Genomic DNA, 12,473 nt, shown 5'->3' on the forward strand with positions numbered 1-12,473 from the left:
TTCTCCTAAGGCCCTCATGGGAAGGGGAGATGGCTGGCTAAGGCAGGATTCAGGTATTCCCAGATCCCTACCCAAATATCTTCTTAATACCATCCTAATATCAGTCCTGGAAAGATATGCTGAACTCTATAATGGACCAGAATTAGGTTAGAGATAGCTCAAAGGAAACGAAAAGAAAAAGACCAGGAACGAAATAAAGGAAAATTCAACACTGCTTGGTAACTTATGAAATATTTAGGGACTTAGAGGGCAAAGGTCAGAGATAATTCCAAGAACTAAATGATGGAAAGATGGTGCTATCATTGATGGTCATCTAAAGGGACAGCCAATTTAGATGGAAAGAGGATGTGTTTGGTTTCAGATTGATTGAATGACAGGTGGCAACAGGGAAGCCATGTGTTTCGGGAAGGTTACTCCAAGCACAGTCAGTAGCATGGAATGTAGGCGGGGACGGCTGAGGCAGATCAATCAGGCATGCGTGCAAACTGCACAGCATTTGCACAATACTGAGAGTGAATGTCTCCTTAAATTTTCCACCTTAAGTGCCTTGCTAGGCTCACCCTACTCTTAGCTCTGGCTTATAGTGAGGGTCAGGAGGACTTCAGAAAAGTTAGTATCTGAGCTGAACCTAGGGCCAGGGGGATTTGGGCTCGGTGGCAAGGTCATATACCTCAAGGCAAAGTAACATCATGGGAAATACTCCCATGAGAACTCATAAGGGCTGCTCTAGGATCATCAGACTCTTGAGTATGACTTAAGTGTACAGAGCACAAAAGAAGAGGGGACATTAAGAAAAAGGAGGGAACAGAGTCAGATTCTACAGGCCCTAAGAAAATAGTGATGACTATAAAACTGGGAAATGACATAATCAGAGTGGTACTTAAGATTAATTGAACATGAACCAAAGGAGGGGTAAGGAGAGGCTATTGCGTTAATCCAGGCGGAAAGGGGAAAGTCTAAACAAATTGGCACTAGGAGTGAAGAGACTGTAGGAAAAATAATATATAATTAATATAACTTGGCAGTTGATTGGAAATTAGAGACAAGGGAATAGAGAAATTGGAAATACTTCTAGACTCTATGCAGCTATAACAAAAGATGAAAAAGCAGTTGATGAAATGATCTCCAAGCTATAACGTGAAAAACACGGGTAGAACTGTGTATGTGGTATGTTATCATTTATATTTTTCTTTTAAAAGAGGAAAAATATGTAAGTAAATGTATTTGCTTACATATGCAAAATATATGTATATATTCCCAAAGGAATACACACAAAAATTCTGGCATTAGTGGCCTGTCGAGAAAGGAAATGGGTGGCTGGGGATGAGTAGTGGGAGAGAGTTTTTTAGCATTCATCATTGAACCATTTAGATATTGAACCATTTGGATGTATTTACTTAATGAAAACAATTGCTTAAAATTGCTAAACGACCCCAAAGCCCATAGATGATGCCGAAATATGGAGCTGGTGACAGTAGTTCCATTAAGAACACAGGAAGAGAAGGTTCATTTGAGAAAAGAATGACGTGTTTCAATTGTGACATACTGAGACTGAGATGCCGGTTGGACATGTGTCCACTTGAAGATATCCAGCTAGCAGTGGAGGAGGGGAGAGCTAACCTACACGAGGCCATGAGAGACCTTTGCCAGAATAGTCTGTGGAATGGTGCAAGCAGAAGCCAGAATTCAAGGGGTAGAAGAATGAAGGGGGAGTGGGAAAACAGAGGTAACTAGAGTAGGCTATTCCTTTAAGAATGAGGATAAAAAAGAATGATGGAGAGGTTGTGGTCACTAGAGAGAGCTCAGGTCAAGGTAGAATGAGGGAGATTTGAACCTATTTCTAGGCTTCTGGACAGGAGCCAGTAGAAAGGGAGAAACTGAGGAATTGATGGAGCAAAGGCCCTAAGGTGAGAAAGCGCAAGAGTGGGGTGCGGCTGAAAGGAGGTGGAGCACGTCTACCTTTAAGAGAAGCTAGAGGGGAAGAGGAAGGATGGATGAGGGCGTGGATTTGTAGGGAGCGCAACGAGGGAGAGAGAATTCGAGTCGGTTGGTCCATTTTCTCTGTGAGGCAGGAGACAAAGTCATCTGTAGTCATCTGTTGGAAGGGGGCCCAGAAATGAATAAGGAACTTGGGAGCAATGGTGAGGTTGTGCAGCAGGCCTTGCTTAGGGAGAAAGCACCAAGTAAGGGGAGGCAAAAGGGCTGACCCCGCTCTTTTGGTGCCCAAGGTACATCATTCTCTGAGCTTACTCTCAGCAACATGTTACTGTCTGAATTAAAAGCCATACTGCTCTGCTTCTGCACAGAGGACATAGCTGTTATTCTTGTCTCTATTTTGCGATTTGCTGTTGAGCTTCCTCTATTTCCCCAAGAACCACTACTGTAGAGACCACGAACAAAAATGGGTAGGAGAAAATGTAGGGTTTTTAAAATTTTATTTATTTCATTTTTTAATTTAGTTTCAAGTATACAGTACATTGGTTAGATATCTATATAGTTCATAAAACGATCCCCTCAATTGCACCCTCTTTCCCCGACCCTCCACCTGACCAACATATTAATGCTAACTGCATTCCTTATGCCATGCTCCCCATCCCCGTGACCATGCATCAGCTACTAATTTGTACATCTTTAGCCCTTCACCCCATTCTTCCAACCCTCCAAACCCCCCTCCCCTGTCTGTCACCAAATTGTCCACTATATCTGTGAGTCTGTTTTTGATTAGTTTGCTCTTTTTATTCCTCAGATTCTGCATATAAGTGAAATCATAGTGTTTATCTTTGTCTGATTTAAATACTTTCTAGGTCCATCAAAGCAATATCTTTTTCCAATCCCTTTTCGTATGTAGGGGTCTTGTTTTCTTATCCTTTCAGCCACTCTATCTTTCGGTTGGAGCACTTAATTCTTTTCCATTTAAGGTAATTACTGATAGGAATGTAGTTGTTACCATTCTTTATTCCTGTTTTTGATACATGTTTTTTCTTCTTAAAGAAGTGCCTCCAACATTTCCTGTAATACTGGCTTGGTGATGATAAATTCCTTTAGCTTATTTTTGTCTGGGAAGCTCTTTATCTGTTCTTCAACTCTAAATGATAGCTATGCTGGATAAAGTATTCTTGGTTGTAGATCCTGGGTCTTCATCCTGTTGAACATTTTTTGCCAAGCCCTTCTGTCTTGCATAGTTTCTTTTGAGAAATCAGCTGCCAATCTATCGGTGTTCCCTTATAAGTAACTATCTGTTTTTCTCTTGCTGCTTTTAATATTATTTCTTTATATTTAACCTTTGGCATTTTAATTATGATGTGTCTTAGTGTGGCCTCTTTTGCTCCCTGGTTTTTTGGGTTCTCTAAGCTTCCTTGGGTTGTATGTCCTTTTCCTTCACTAGGTTAGGGACGTTTTCCATCATTATTTCTTCAAACAACTGTTTAATATCTTGATTTTCTTCAGTTATGCCCATCAGTCAGATATTTAGATCCTTAATAGTGTCCCATATCTTCCTTAAACTATTTTTATAGTCTTGGCATCTTTTTTCTTGCCGTTTCTGATTGAGCGTCCTGATTGGCTTTCCTGTCCTCTAGATAGGGCATTTGATCCTCTTCTTTATTCACTTTGTTTATTTCTTTGTTTATTCCATTTAATATACTTCTCATCTCAGATAATGCGTTCTTCATTTCAGACTGGTTCCCTTTTATAATTTCCATTTCCGTTTTTATGTTTTTTATCTCTTTGTCGAAGTTCTCTATACTTCTCAAAAGTTCATTGGGCATCTTTATAACCAGTGTTTCGAATTCTGACAGTCTTACTGGCAGATTATTTGACTCCATTATATCTGGATCTCTGTTCTGTTCTGTCACGTGGTTTCTGCTTCTTTGTTTTCCCATTTTGGCTGCCTTTCCTTGTCTGTTCCTATGTACTAAGCAAAGCTCCTAAGTCTCCCAGTCTTATTAATGTGGATTTGTGAAGTAGGTGTCTAGTGGCACAGTCCTGAGAGGGGTTCAGCTGCAGGTCTAATTTAGCCTAAGTCTCTGCCCCTCCGGGGCCACCTGTTAAGATTCAGCAAGCAATCCACAGATGCTGTGCTCATAGTTACCTCATAAGGCCACACCAGAAACCGAGGCTGCCTCCAGTGTGAGTCTCAGCAAGGAGTACTGGTGGGGCCGCGAGTTGGGGGAGGAGAGTTTCAGGGAATCCTCTGGGCAGAGTGACCTCTGTTATCCAGTTTGATGAGTCACGGCTATGGCGGCGCTGTGTCCAGCACAGTGGTAGTGGGGGAGGGCTCAACACAGAACAGTGGATACCGCCGGTACTTCTGTGCAGAGCGAGTCTTGCCTGGGCCCTCACTCTGACAATGTCTCCCTGTAAGTCCCTACTGCCCCCTGTGCACAGCAGAATTGGCCCTGGTGCTCAGAGTGAGCAGGCCCATCACTGCCTGCGGACGCGGACGCGGACGCGGCCACTTTAAGAGGCATCTGCCGCTGCCGCAGCCTCCGTCTCACTTAGCTGCTGGGGACCGGCAGCCCTGCAGCCTCGCCCCATCCTATCTTCTGCCATTGCAGGGTATTTTCTTGGACTTCTCCCTAGTTGTATGGTTTATTCCTCTAGACCCCAGGCGATTTTTCCTTGCTGTTTGCTCCTTGTTTCCATCACAATTTTGATGTGGTCGCCAGAGGAATGAACAGAGCCTCAATCATCTATGCCATTTTTTTCTCTCTGACCTTTTAAATTTCAATGTTCTCTTGGGACATGCACAAAGACTGATATAAAAATAAAAAATAGACCTGAAAACAAACACTATCATCTCACATCTTGAGGTTCTCTTGCCATTTCTCGGCTTCTGGGGTTCCCTGGTGTCGTTCCTTCAGCTCCTGCCGCCAGAGCTGGTCACAGCTGATTGACACTGCAGCAGAGACACCTGGGTGATTAAGCACAGGTGAGCGCAATGCCCCCTGAGGCCAGGAGCTTCCACAGGGTTTGCTCGAAAATGTAGGGTTCCTAAAGTGGAAGAGAGAGAGGCAGAAAACACAATCAGAAAGATAGCAGCTTGAGAAGAACTTGGCCCAACGCTTCTGGCTTTGAAGTTGGAGGAAGGTGGCCACGAGGCAAGGAAAGAAGCTTCTAGGAGCTGAAAAAGGCAAAGAAACAGATTCTGTCCTAGAACCTCCAAAAAGGAAGGCATCCCATCAACACTTAGCTCTCAGCCCAATGAGATCCATGTCAGACATCTGATCTACAGAACTACAAGATAAGATAATAAATTTGTGTTGATTTAAGTCACATTTTCAGTCTGCCAGATATTGAAAACTTCTGTGTCATGCACCCTTTCTTTGTAACCGATGGGGGGCTGTGCTCCAGTAAAATGCAACTGAAGAACTAGGGGACCAACACAGGAGAGCAGTGAGAAAAGTTACAGGGTGATGATGAGGGAAAATCATAGGACAACAGAACTAGAGAGTCGCCCAGACTGGAGCAAGTGGGCGGAGCTCTAGGAGGCCGATGCTGGGGGTGAGGAATAAAAAAGAACAAATAGAAGCAGAAGAAGCATCCTCTATGCTTCCCTCTCTCTCATCTGGACTAATCAATAGGAACTTTCAGCCTTCCTAAAGAATAGGGAAGAGTAACTTTGGCCCTTCTTTCTACCCACAAACCCACTCCCTTCCTCATGCCAGAGGATGAGGTGACAGCTACTGATTGGCGATCCTCTGTCCCTTTGGAGAGGCTTATCCAGTTCTGGTCTCCATGTGATCAGCTCCAGAGCATGCTCTGCCCTACAGTTCTAAGAATGTGCAGGGAGGAGCCTGGCAGAAAATATATGGCTATAGATCTAAATCCTGTTCTCCAGTCTCCTTGATCTAATAATGTTAATATTTTATCTCTATTTCTGCATTGCTTCTACAAAGGACACTATAGACTGAATGCTTGTGTCTCCCTAAAATTCATATCTTGAAAACTACTCCCCAATGTGATGTTAGTAGGAGGCGGAGCCTTTGGGAGGTGATTAGGTCATAAGAATAGACAGAGACTCATGGTCATGGATAATAGACTAGTGGTTACCAGAGGGTAGGGGGAGGGGGAGAGGGGAGGTAGATGGGTAAAAGAGGTCAAATATGTGGTGACAGAAAGAAATCTAACTATGGGAGGTGAACATACAATGCAAATATATATATGCCTTACTGTTAAAATGTACAGCTGACATGATTTCACTTATATGTGGACTCTAAAAAACAAAATAAATGAACAAACAAAACAACAGACTTTTAGATAAACAAACATGATTGCCAGATGGGAGAGGGATTGGGGCGGGGCGGAGGGGGGGTGGGCGCTAGGTGAAAAGGTGAAAGAATTAAGAAATATAAATTGCCAGTTACAAAAACAGTCATAGGAGTGTGAAATACAGCATAGGGAATATACTCAATAATATTGTAATAACTATGTATGGTATCAGATGGGTACTAGGCTTACTGGGGTGATCACTTTATGAGTTATATAAATGTCTAATCGCTATGTTGTATATCTGAAACTAACATAATATACGTCAACTGTAATTGAAAAAAATTTTTAATTTTAAACAAAATAAAAGCAAACAACAAAAAAGTACAGCTGAAACTTATAGGATTTCGTTAACCAATGACACCATAAAATAATTAAAAATATGAAATATAAAAAAATTAAAATAAAAGAATATTAATAGATGGAGCCCTTATGAATGGGATTAGTGCCCTTATAAAAGAGACCCAGAGAGCTCCCTCACCCCTTCGGCCATGTGAGGACACAGAGAAAAGATGGCCTTCTATGAATGAGGAAGCACATCCTCCTCAGACACTGAAGCTGCTGGCACCTGATCTAGGACTTCCCAGCCTCCAAAACTGTAAGAAATAAATTTCTGTTGTTTATAAACCACTCAGTCTATGGTATTTTTCTATTATAGCATCCCAATCAGACTAACACAGAGGGAAATTCTAAACAGAGCTGATTATCTGATACATTTGTATGAAAAAAATTGGATTGAAAGGCTGCTGGAGGGTGTGCTTCATAGAAAACAAAGCAAATGAAAACCTGAGGTAAATATTAACTTTGGGGAGGGGGAGAGAATAGTATAAACAATGAATTTAAAGCACAGGGAATCAACAGGCTCAGCATTCATTCACTCTAGATGTTTATAGCCTTCTACGTGTCAGGCTTGTTCCTAGGCCCAGGAGACACAATGGTAAAGTCTCTTCTCTCCATAAATATATAATCAACATTTAAATCAATAAGTATATAACATAACGGCAAGGGTTGTATGTAATAAGTTTGTGAAGAAAAGTAAACCTAGGAAAATGGATGAGGGGGTATTATTTTCAATAGGATAGTCTTGAAGGACTCCCTGGTCAGGGGATAGTTGAGCAGATTCACAAATAAAATAAGGAAGTAGGTCAGGGAGGAGTCTATTCTGATAACAGGAAGAACAAGTGCAAAGGTCCTGGGGTAGGAGTACACTCAGTGTGGGTACCTGTTTGAGGAACCAGGGAGGCCACTGGAGAGGAAGGATGAAGAGAGGAACAGCAGGTGGACGAGGGAGCCAGGGGCCAGATCCTATAGGCCTTTGTAGGATGTGGCAAAGAACTGAATGATTCGTAATCATAATGAAGTACATACTGAACATTGATTTAACTACAACTTATGATAAGAGGAAGGAGGTTGTACAAAAAAATGTTAAACCCTCATCTGCCATAACAAAGTCAATAGATAACATCTAAAATTGATAAATTGAGAAATATAAAAATAAGCATACTATTTGAAAATGTGGAGATAAATACCAGAAGAAACAGCTAAAAGAGTTGACAGTGGTTGCTTCCAGAGAGGAGGCTAGCTGGGTGGCAAAGGAGTGGGAGAGGAGAACATTGTTTATTGTTATAAGCGATTTAGTATAATGTACTTTTAATAACTATATGCCATGTTGTTTTAACAAAACCAAAAAACAAAACAGGCAATAAAAAAACAATGTCCCATGTCCTAGTTTCACAGGCAATGACAGGGATGACCTCCTTCTATGAAGCTGAAATCTGGCTCCCTGTAATTGTCACCCATTGGCCTAGTTGAACCATTTGGAAAGACCTAGAGAAGGCTGCTCCCTCCTCCCCGTGACCGTCATCAGGCAGGTGAAGCAGATCTCTCAGGAAACACTCTGAGGCTGCCCAGTGGCTTCGGCTCTTCCTCACCCGACAAGGTTTCCACATAGAACCAGCTCAACTCAGAGATAAGCCAGAGCCACAGATGGGGCAGGGCGGGGCTATGATAAGGGCTGGGAGAAGGTTTTGAACTTAAAGCCAAACAGACCGAGGCATTCTTACTCAGCCTCACAATGCTGTGGACGACGTTTAGTGGGAGAAGCTAGGAGAAAAGAGAATTTACTTCCATTGAGTACTCACTATGCTCTAGTTTATGCACTTAAAGTTTTATACGTGTTATTTCATTTGATCCTCGAAAACAATCGCGTGTGTTTCATGCCACTGAACTGTACACTTAAAAATGCTTAAGGTGGTAAATTTTATGTTATGTGTATTTTACCACAGTATAAATAAAAACAACCTTGTGTGGAAGGTATTGTTCCCGTTTTTCAGAAGAAGAAACAGAGGCTCAAGAAATTAAATACCTTGTTCAAACTACCCGGCTACTAGATGTCTGAGCCAATGTGAACTCAGGTTTATCTGGCTTCAAAGCCAAAGGCTTTCTGCCCTGGGGAAAGGTCTCAGGTGATAACGTAAATGCTAAATGAAATGGAAGGAATCAGCTTTAGGAAGGGGTTACTGTCTTTTTTTAGAGTCTTGCAGCTTTGCTCGCTGCCAGCTTGGCACTCCGCCCCAGCCCCCCTTCCCCCGCCCCCCAACAGTGAGTAAAAGCCGGAGTGAGGCATATTAATTACCAGTACCCAGTGCTCGGTGGCTCTGGGTGAGGTGGTCCATCACTCCGTTTCTCACCCATGAAGGCCATATCAGTGAGGGGCTGCCAATGTCTGCAGCAGGTGAATATGCATCTTGGAGATGTCTTAGGTACTCCGTGGGAGGTTCCTTTTCCTTGATTTCCGGTTCTGAATTAGCTGAAATTTCAGATGATGCAAATTTGATTCTTTCCCTGCAGGAGTTGGAGGAAATGACAAGAACTTGACAGAGGACAAAGAGAGCATCAGCATATCATTACATTCCTGTTGGGAGGGTGGAGGAGGGGGAGGAAGAGACTAGGAGGACAGATAAAGGTGTGAAGAATAATTACAGTAATAATACCATCAAACACTTTTATAAAGCATGCCATGTGGCAGATACTGTTCTAAGCACTGTATGTATATTAATTCATTTAATTCTCATAATCATGCTATGAGGTTATTATCCATCATTATCAGTTAGTCAAAGAGTACACAGTTTATAAAGCATTGAATTATCCTGTATGCCAATTTCTACCTAAGAAAGTGGGAGAGCATTATATAATAGACAAAAGCTAGAAACTATCTAACATCCAACAACAGGGAATATTAAAGCCATGGAATTTATGCAGACAAAAAGAGAAATAATAATAATAACCAGTATTTACTGAGTGCTTACCATCTCTATGCATGCTTTACATACATTACCTCCTTTAATCTTTACAATCCTATAAAGGAAGTCCTTGTAGGAGCCCATTTTACAGATGCAGAGACTGATGCTCAGAAGCCTTATAAAGTTAGAGTAGATTTGAAACCCAGCACCATCTAATTTCAGGACCCAAGTTCTTACCTACTATGTTACTTGCCTCCAAAGACTGGAAGGTAAAAAGCATTGCACAAAATTGTTGCTCACCAGGATAACAATCGCATAAAACTTGAGACCATCAGAAAATGCCACTGGTGACTATGATATGCGAACTTGGTAAGGGAATCATTTGAGTGAAATGAGAGGAAGTTGTTCTCTCTAAATACAATTGTTAAAGGCAGCCCAGAACAGGGCATTCTTCTCCCTGCTTTCACTGGTAACGGTTCCCCCTTCAGCTGCCATCTGCTCTGTGCCACTTGGAGCATCTAGGCCTTCAGATCTGCGTTCCAAAGGGAAAGAGGGGACAGAAAGTTGTACTTTTCCTTTTCCCGGGTTCCCTGGGACCTGCAGACGTGCACTGACACACTCCTCGCTGAAGTCACACCACCTGCTTGGAGCAGAGACTGTGGCCTCAGTGCCTCCGCTGCCTGCATTTTGGTTGAGTCCCAAACCTTTTGGGAACCCAGGACGCCACTCATAGGGCTTCCTCTATGTCGTGGTCACTTGCATCCTTATATGTGCTATCAGTGGCTCAAGGTGTCTCAGAGGTGAAACTTGGCGCCTTCTTTGACTTCCACAAAATGGACCACTCACCCAGAGCTTCTGTTAGCATAGTTCAGTTTTACTGATGCTTTCAGAGGGAGGACTAGAGAGGTTTACACTGAAGCTACACAATGTCATCATCTTTCTTAAAAGTCCTTTGCCCTTTCTCACCCGTGCTGGCTTCTCGCCACCGCTCTGGCTCTCCTCCATGTCTTTCGCTTGTCCCTTTCGCTCTTCTCGCTGCTTGACTAGTCTCCTCCCTGTTCAGGAGCAAAGCCAGTAATTCCTCGCTGTGTTTCGAGCAGAATGGCTTCCCTTTCTCCCCCTGCCAACTCCATTCCCACAGGTCACACTAAATCCCCATGAAACTCAACAAGATTTTTTCCTCCAAAGAGCCCTCCTTTCCTAAGAGGAATTCTAGTAACAACTGTTCAGAAAAAGATCTTTTTAAAAAAACTTTTACGTTTGCCATCATGTGAAGTCAACTTACCCAGAAAACAGACTCCGAGGCAGAGATTCATGTGCAGGAGGTTTACTGGGACCTGCTCTTGAGAATAACCTCTGTAAGGAGTGAGGAAGCGGGGACTAAACAGAAGGTGAAGTTAAGCTTTGACGCAGTTGCAATAAGAGTCTTAGAAAGTTCTAGAACTGGAATGATCCTTTGGAGTAAGGCCATTGAGGTAAAAGGGCCAGGCCTCTGTACTCTCCTCTCCACACACACGCACACACTGACAGGTCAGTCCCTGGATGCCAGACAGCTCACTTAGCTGAGGAAAAGTCCAGAAAGGGTCGGAGCTGTGAGCCATCAGCGGCAAACTCCAACAGCTGAGGAAAAAGCATCTCCCTCCTGAAGGGGGGTTGCAGTCGTTATGACCGCAGTAATAATAATTTTCAAAGAGTATGAAACAACTTAAATGCCTGTCTCTTGGGGATTTGATAAATACATAATGGTACATCCGTGCCAAAGGATTCTATGCAGTTGTTAAAAACTCAGTTTACTGACAGAGTGGTAGTCAAGACAGATATGTTCTGAAGCGGAAAAAAGCCGGCTGCATTTTTTCCGTATTCATATTTGATAAACATATATTTAAAAACCTAGCTCAAACTTTTAATACTGACCACCTCTGGAGAGGGGATTTTACTAAATAAATAACAATAATTATTTTTATTATAATAATCTTGAGAGTAAAACTTTTCTGGAAACAAAAAAGCCCTAGCCAAAAGAGACTAGGTAGCAGTTGGTCAAATTTAAATCAGAGAAGTGACTTTTCTTGCTCCTGACTTGGATGTCTCTCCCCATCAGTTTCATGTAAGAAATGGCATTTCTTGCCACTTCCTGCCTTAAATTGTGCTATAGCCCATGCAGCTGTTGAACAGCTGTCACATCTCGTTCCAACACAGAGGTGGCTGCTGTGAGCACCTAAAGAGAAGGCTGTTGGCTCCATGTCCCATGTGAGAGGAACAGGAAGAGCTGGGGTCGCCCAGATTCCACAAAGCCACACAACAAATTCCCAGGCTTTGGCGGCTGCTCAGTGTCTCTCGTGGCGGGAGTTTCAGGCTGCTCCCTCTTCACTCGTCATCCTCATCACGATCATTGTCAAAATAACAATTACCACTTATTGAGAGTTTATCATGTGCCAGGTGATGTACCAAGCACTTTATATTCATTATCTCACAATCTTATGAGGTTATATACAATTATCCTGTTTGACAGACAAGAAACCGAAGTCTTGGCACAACTTTGTGACTATACTAAAAATCACTGAACTGTTCACTTTAAATGGGTGAATTTTATGGTGTGTGAATATTTTCTCAATAAAGCTGTTTAAAAAGAGAGAGAAAACTGAAGTCCGTGTGGGTTAGTTAATGTGCTTAAAATCACTGAGGTATAAAGTGGCGGGATATTGTTAGCAAGAAGGAAGCGGGCAATGGATGTTGAGCAGTGTGTGCGACCTCAGAACCCCCGACAGTGTGCGGCAGACATCGGGGTGCTCTGCGTCACTGACAACCTCAGTCCACGGGGACAATGAAGGGTCTGGGGTGGCCGATTCCTCTGGGCAGTCACTTCCGTGGCCTTAGCAGTGGGAGGGTACACAGGGATGGTATGAGAAAGAGTGTCAAGAATGAGTGCCATCTGTCACTGGAGGCCCTATGTGAAAAATGCTCGCT

The sequence above is a fragment of the Pteropus medius genome, unplaced genomic scaffold, assembly GCF_902729225.1.
Source record: "Pteropus medius unplaced genomic scaffold, Ma_sr-lr_union100, whole genome shotgun sequence".
Taxonomy (NCBI): domain Eukaryota; kingdom Metazoa; phylum Chordata; class Mammalia; order Chiroptera; family Pteropodidae; genus Pteropus; species Pteropus medius.